We start from the raw sequence: 7,529 nt of genomic DNA, 5'->3' as shown, positions 1-7,529 counted from the left end.
CTTCCATCGTCCTTCTTCTCTCTTGGGTCGAGATCCAGAGCCTGGCGTTGCACCCTCTGCAGAGAGGAAAGAAGGGGGGGAAATGAAACGAAACACAGGGGCACAAAATCATTACTGCAGGCGGGACACCCCCCATTTTATCCTTTCCAAAGAGCACACACACACACACACACCAAGTCCAAATCCACAACCAAATTCCTGCACTTTCTTTCCCCCACCTTAGAGAGGTTTGGATGCTAATTCCCAGGCTGTTTGTCCTCCAGGCCAGGGGCTGATGGAAACCGGAGTCCCACAGAAAGCGTTGGGAAAGCAAGGGGGGGTTTAGCTGGCAGGGCGAGAGCTGAAATCAGGAGGTGTTTTCTCCCCTGCCTTTTGAAACGAGGGGGGGGGGAACACACTCAAGAGATCTTCTGAGGACGATGAAGGAGCCCTCTCTACGTAAGCTCAGAGACCCTTTGCCTTGAAGGAAAACCTCGGGAGAAGGCGGGCTCTGCACGGGCTCAAAGATCTCCGTCTGCTAACAAAGAGCACTCTGTATAGGCTCAGAGACCCTTTGCCTTCAAGGAAAGCCTCGGGAAAAGTGTGGGGCACTCTGCACAGGCTCAGGGATCTGCTGCTCCCAATAAAGAAGCAACTTGGAATTAAGGAGAAACTTCCTAACAGTGAGGACAATTAACTCAGGGAACTGGCTTGCCACTAGAAGTTGTGGGTGCTTCATCACTGGAGGTTTTTTTTAAAGAAGAGCCTGGACAGCCACTTGTCTGAAATGGTGTAGGGTCTCCTGCTTGAGCAGGGGGATGGACTAGAAGTCCTCCAAGGACCCTTGCAGCTCTATTTATGGATTTGCTTCTTAAAAAAGCACTCTAGAATCTCCGAGACCCTGGGCCTTAAGAGACGAACTCTGCAGAGGCTCAGAGATCTCCTGCTGCCAGTAAAGAGCACTCTGTAGAGGCTCAGAGAGCCTTTGCCTTCAAGGAAAGCCTAGGGAGAGGAGGAGCACTCTGCACAGGCTCAGAGATCTCCTGCTGCCGATACAGAGCACTCTGTAGAGGCTCAGACAACCTTCAAGGAAAGCCTCGGAAGAGAAGCACTCTGTACAGGCTCAGAGATATTTTGCTGCCAGTAAAGAGCACTCTGTACAGGCTCAAAGACCCTTTGCCTTCAAGGAAAGCCTCGGGAGAAGAGGAGCACTTTGCACAGGCTCAGAGATATTTTGCTGCCAGTAAAGAGCACTCTGCACAGGCTCAGACACCCTGTGACTCCAAGGAAAGCCTTGGGAGAAGAGAAGCACTCTGCACAGGCTCTGGGAACTCCCGTTGCCAGTAAAGAGCACTCTGCACAGGCTCAGAGACCCTGTGACTTCAAGGAAAGCCTTGGGAGAAGAGAAGCACTCTGCACAGGCTCTGGGAACTCCCGTTGCCAGTAAAGAGCACTCTGCACAGGCTCAGAGACCCTTTGCCTTCAAAGAAAGTCTTGGGAGAAGAAAAGCACTCTGCACAGGCTCAGAGATGTTTTGATGCCAGTAAATAGCACTCTGCAGAGGCTCAGAGACCCTGTGACTCCAAGGAAAGCCTCAGGAGAAGAGAAACACTCTGCACAGGCTCAGAGATATTTTGCTGCCGATACAGAGCACTCTGTAGAGGCTCAGACACCCTTTGCCTTCAAGGAAAGCCTCAGGAGAAAAGGAGTGCTTTGCACAGGCTCAGATATATTTTGCTGCCAGTAAAGAGCCCTCTGCACAGGCTCAGACACCCTGTGACTCCAAGGAAAACCTTGGGAGAAGGGAAGCCCTCTGTAGAGGCTCAGGGATATTTTGCTGCCAGTAAAGAGCCCTCTGCACAGGCTCAGACACTCTGTGACTCCAAGGAAAGCCTCGGGAGAAGGGAAGCCCTCTGCAGAGACTCAGGGATATTTTGCTGCCAGTAAAGAGCCCTCTGCACAGGCTCAGAGACCCTGTGACTCCAAGGAAAGCCTCGGGAGAAGGGAAGCCCTCTGCAGAGACTCAGGGATATTTTGCTGCCAGTAAAGAGCCCTCTGCACAGGCTCAGAGACCCTGTGACTCCAAGGAAAACCTTGGGAGAAGGGAAGCCCTCTGCAGAGACTCAGGGATATTTTGCTGCCAGTAAAGAGCCCTCTGCACAGGCTCAGACACTCTGTGACTCCAAGGAAAGCCTCGGGAGAAGGGAAGCCCTCTGCAGAGACTCAGGGATATTTTGCTGCCAGTAAAGAGCCCTCTGCACAGGCTCAGAGACCCTGTGACTCCAAGGAAAGCCTCGGGAGAAGGGAAGCCCTCTGCAGAGACTCAGGGATATTTTGCTGCCAGTAAAGAGCCCTCTGCACAGGCTCAGACACCCTGTGACTCCAAGGAAAGCCTTGGGAGAAGGGAAGCCCTCTGCAGAGACTCAGGGATATTTTGCTGCCAGTAAAGAGCCCTCTGCACAGGCTCAGAGACCCTGTGACTCCAAGGAAAGCCTCGGGAGAAGGGAAGCCCTCTGCAGAGACTCAGGGATATTTTGCTGCCAGTAAAGAGCCCTCTGCACAGGCTCAGAGACCCTGTGACTCCAAGGAAAGCCTCGGGAGAAGGGAAGCCCTCTGCAGAGACTCAGGGATATTTTGCTGCCAGTAAAGAGCCCTCTGCACAGGCTCAGAGACCCTGTGACTCCAAGGAAAACCTTGGGAGAAGGGAAGCCCTCTGTAGAGGCTCAGGGATATTTTGCTGCCAGTAAAGAGCCCTCTGCACAGGCTCAGACACCCTGTGACTCCAAGGAAAACCTTGGGAGAAGGGAAGCCCTCTGTAGAGGCTCAGGGATATTTTGCTGCCAGTAAAGAGCCCTCTGCACAGGCTCAGAGACCCTGTGACTCCAAGGAAAGCCTTGGGAGAAGGGAAGCCCTCTGCAGAGACTCAGGGATATTTTGCTGCCAGTAAAGAGCCCTCTGCACAGGCTCAGACACCCTGTGACTCCAAGGAAAACCTTGGGAGAAGGGAAGCCCTCTGTAGAGGCTCAGGGATATTTTGCTGCCAGTAAAGAGCCCTCTGCACAGGCTCAGACACCCTGTGACTCCAAGGAAAACCTTGGGAGAAGGGAAGCCCTCTGCAGAGACTCAGGGATATTTTGCTGCCAGTAAAGAGCCCTCTGCACAGGCTCAGACACCCTGTGACTCCAAGGAAAACCTTGGGAGAAGGGAAGCCCTCTGTAGAGGCTCAGGGATATTTTGCTGCCAGTAAAGAGCCCTCTGCACAGGCTCAGACACTCTGTGACTCCAAGGAAAGCCTCGGGAGAAGGGAAGCCCTCTGCAGAGACTCAGGGATATTTTGCTGCCAGTAAAGAGCCCTCTGCACAGGCTCAGAGACCCTGTGACTCCAAGGAAAGCCTCGGGAGAAGGGAAGCCCTCTGCAGAGACTCAGGGATATTTTGCTGCCAGTAAAGAGCCCTCTGCACAGGCTCAGAGACCCTGTGACTCCAAGGAAAGCCTTGGGAGAAGGGAAGCCCTCTGCAGAGACTCAGGGATATTTTGCTGCCAGTAAAGAGCCCTCTGCACAGGCTCAGAGACCCTGTGACTCCAAGGAAAGCCTCGGGAGAAGGGAAGCCCTCTGCAGAGACTCAGGGATATTTTGCTGCCAGTAAAGAGCCCTCTGCACAGGCTCAGAGACCCTGTGACTCCAAGGAAAGCCTCGGGAGAAGGGAAGCCCTCTGCAGAGACTCAGGGATATTTTGCTGCCAGTAAAGAGCCCTCTGCACAGGCTCAGAGACCCTGTGACTCCAAGGAAAGCCTCGGGAGAAGGGAAGCCCTCTGCAGAGACTCAGGGATATTTTGCTGCCAGTAAAGAGCCCTCTGCACAGGCTCAGAGACCCTGTGACTCCAAGGAAAGCCTCGGGAGAAGGGAAGCCCTCTGCAGAGACTCAGGGATATTTTGCTGCCAGTAAAGAGCCCTCTGCACAGGCTCAGAGACCCTGTGACTCCAAGGAAAGCCTTGGGAGAAGGGAAGCCCTCTGCAGAGACTCAGGGATATTTTGCTGCCAGTAAAGAGCCCTCTGCACAGGCTCAGAGACCCTGTGACTCCAAGGAAAGCCTCGGGAGAAGGGAAGCCCTCTGCAGAGACTCAGGGATATTTTGCTGCCAGTAAAGAGCCCTCTGCACAGGCTCAGAGACCCTGTGACTCCAAGGAAAACCTTGGGAGAAGGGAAGCCCTCTGTAGAGGCTCAGGGATATTTTGCTGCCAGTAAAGAGCCCTCTGCACAGGCTCAGAGACCCTGTGACTCCAAGGAAAGCCTTGGGAGAAGGGAAGCCCTCTGCACAGGCTCAGGGATATTTTGCTGCCAGTAAAGAGCCCTCTGCACAGGCTCAGAGACCCTGTGACTCCAAGGAAAGCCTCGGGAGAAGGGAAGCCCTCTGCAGAGACTCAGGGATATTTTGCTGCCAGTAAAGAGCCCTCTGCACAGGCTCAGAGACCCTGTGACTCCAAGGAAAGCCTCGGGAGAAGGGAAGCCCTCTGCAGAGACTCAGGGATATTTTGCTGCCAGTAAAGAGCCCTCTGCACAGGCTCAGAGACCCTGTGACTCCAAGGAAAGCCTCGGGAGAAGGGAAGCCCTCTGCAGAGACTCAGGGATATTTTGCTGCCAGTAAAGAGCCCTCTGCACAGGCTCAGAGACCCTGTGACTCCAAGGAAAGCCTCGGGAGAAGGGAAGCCCTCTGCAGAGACTCAGGGATATTTTGCTGCCAGTAAAGAGCCCTCTGCACAGGCTCAGAGACCCTGTGACTCCAAGGAAAGCCTTGGGAGAAGGGAAGCCCTCTGCAGAGACTCAGGGATATTTTGCTGCCAGTAAAGAGCCCTCTGCACAGGCTCAGAGACCCTGTGACTCCAAGGAAAGCCTCGGGAGAAGGGAAGCCCTCTGCAGAGACTCAGGGATATTTTGCTGCCAGTAAAGAGCCCTCTGCACAGGCTCAGAGACCCTGTGACTCCAAGGAAAACCTTGGGAGAAGGGAAGCCCTCTGTAGAGGCTCAGGGATATTTTGCTGCCAGTAAAGAGCCCTCTGCACAGGCTCAGAGACCCTGTGACTCCAAGGAAAGCCTCGGGAGAAGGGAAGCCCTCTGCAGAGACTCAGGGATATTTTGCTGCCAGTAAAGAGCCCTCTGCACAGGCTCAGAGACCCTGTGACTCCAAGGAAAGCCTCGGGAGAAGGGAAGCCCTCTGCAGAGACTCAGGGATATTTTGCTGCCAGTAAAGAGCCCTCTGCACAGGCTCAGAGACCCTGTGACTCCAAGGAAAGCCTTGGGAGAAGGGAAGCCCTCTGCAGAGACTCAGGGATATTTTGCTGCCAGTAAAGAGCCCTCTGCACAGGCTCAGAGACCCTGTGACTCCAAGGAAAGCCTCGGGAGAAGGGAAGCCCTCTGCAGAGACTCAGGGATATTTTGCTGCCAGTAAAGAGCCCTCTGCACAGGCTCAGAGACCCTGTGACTCCAAGGAAAACCTTGGGAGAAGGGAAGCCCTCTGTAGAGGCTCAGGGATATTTTGCTGCCAGTAAAGAGCCCTCTGCACAGGCTCAGAGACCCTGTGACTCCAAGGAAAGCCTTGGGAGAAGGGAAGCCCTCTGCACAGGCTCAGGGATATTTTGCTGCCAGTAAAGAGCCCTCTGCACAGGCTCAGAGACCCTGTGACTCCAAGGAAAGCCTCGGGAGAAGGGAAGCCCTCTGCAGAGACTCAGGGATATTTTGCTGCCAGTAAAGAGCCCTCTGCACAGGCTCAGAGACCCTGTGACTCCAAGGAAAGCCTCGGGAGAAGGGAAGCCCTCTGCAGAGACTCAGGGATATTTTGCTGCCAGTAAAGAGCCCTCTGCACAGGCTCAGAGACCCTGTGACTCCAAGGAAAGCCTCGGGAGAAGGGAAGCCCTCTGCAGAGACTCAGGGATATTTTGCTGCCAGTAAAGAGCCCTCTGCACAGGCTCAGAGACCCTGTGACTCCAAGGAAAGCCTCGGGAGAAGGGAAGCCCTCTGCAGAGACTCAGGGATATTTTGCTGCCAGTAAAGAGCCCTCTGCACAGGCTCAGAGACCCTGTGACTCCAAGGAAAGCCTTGGGAGAAGGGAAGCCCTCTGCAGAGACTCAGGGATATTTTGCTGCCAGTAAAGAGCCCTCTGCACAGGCTCAGAGACCCTGTGACTCCAAGGAAAGCCTCGGGAGAAGGGAAGCCCTCTGCAGAGACTCAGGGATATTTTGCTGCCAGTAAAGAGCCCTCTGCACAGGCTCAGAGACCCTGTGACTCCAAGGAAAACCTTGGGAGAAGGGAAGCCCTCTGTAGAGGCTCAGGGATATTTTGCTGCCAGTAAAGAGCCCTCTGCACAGGCTCAGAGACCCTGTGACTCCAAGGAAAGCCTTGGGAGAAGGGAAGCCCTCTGCACAGGCTCAGGGATATTTTGCTGCCAGTAAAGAGCCCTCTGCACAGGCTCAGAGACCCTGTGACTCCAAGGAAAGCCTCGGGAGAAGGGAAGCCCTCTGCAGAGACTCAGGGATATTTTGCTGCCAGTAAAGAGCCCTCTGCACAGGCTCAGAGACCCTGTGACTCCAAGGAAAACCTTGGGAGAAGGGAAGCCCTCTGTAGAGGCTCAGGGATATTTTGCTGCCAGTAAAGAGCCCTCTGCACAGGCTCAGAGACCCTGTGACTCCAAGGAAAGCCTTGGGAGAAGGGAAGCCCTCTGCACAGGCTCAGGGATATTTTGCTGCCAGTAAAGAGCCCTCTGCACAGGCTCAGAGACCCTGTGACTCCAAGGAAAGCCTCGGGAGAAGGGAAGCCCTCTGCAGAGACTCAGGGATATTTTGCTGCCAGTAAAGAGCCCTCTGCACAGGCTCAGAGACCCTGTGACTCCAAGGAAAGCCTCGGGAGAAGGGAAGCCCTCTGCAGAGACTCAGGGATATTTTGCTGCCAGTAAAGAGCCCTCTGCACAGGCTCAGAGACCCTGTGACTCCAAGGAAAGCCTCGGGAGAAGGGAAGCCCTCTGCAGAGACTCAGGGATATTTTGCTGCCAGTAAAGAGCCCTCTGCACAGGCTCAGAGACCCTGTGACTCCAAGGAAAGCCTCGGGAGAAGGGAAGCCCTCTGCAGAGACTCAGGGATATTTTGCTGCCAGTAAAGAGCCCTCTGCACAGGCTCAGAGACCCTGTGACTCCAAGGAAAGCCTCGGGAGAAGGGAAGCCCTCTGCAGAGACTCAGGGATATTTTGCTGCCAGTAAAGAGCCCTCTGCACAGGCTCAGAGACCCTGTGACTCCAAGGAAAACCTTGGGAGAAGGGAAGCCCTCTGTAGAGGCTCAGGGATATTTTGCTGCCAGTAAAGAGCCCTCTGCACAGGCTCAGAGACCCTGTGACTCCAAGGAAAACCTTGGGAGAAGGGAAGCCCTCTGTAGAGGCTCAGGGATATTTTGCTGCCAGTAAAGAGCCCTCTGCACAGGCTCAGAGACCCTGTGACTCCAAGGAAAACCTTGGGAGAAGGGAAGCCCTCTGCACAGGCTCAGGGATATTTTGCTGCCAGTAAAGA

The sequence above is a fragment of the Thamnophis sirtalis genome, unplaced genomic scaffold (genome assembly GCF_051295495.1).
Source record: "Thamnophis sirtalis isolate CommonGarterSnake01/CBP01778 unplaced genomic scaffold, rThaSir2_p1.2 scaffold_15, whole genome shotgun sequence".
Lineage (NCBI taxonomy): Eukaryota > Metazoa > Chordata > Lepidosauria > Squamata > Natricidae > Thamnophis > Thamnophis sirtalis.
The sequence above is the reverse complement of the archived record's forward strand: the minus strand, read 5'-3'. Positions refer to the sequence as shown.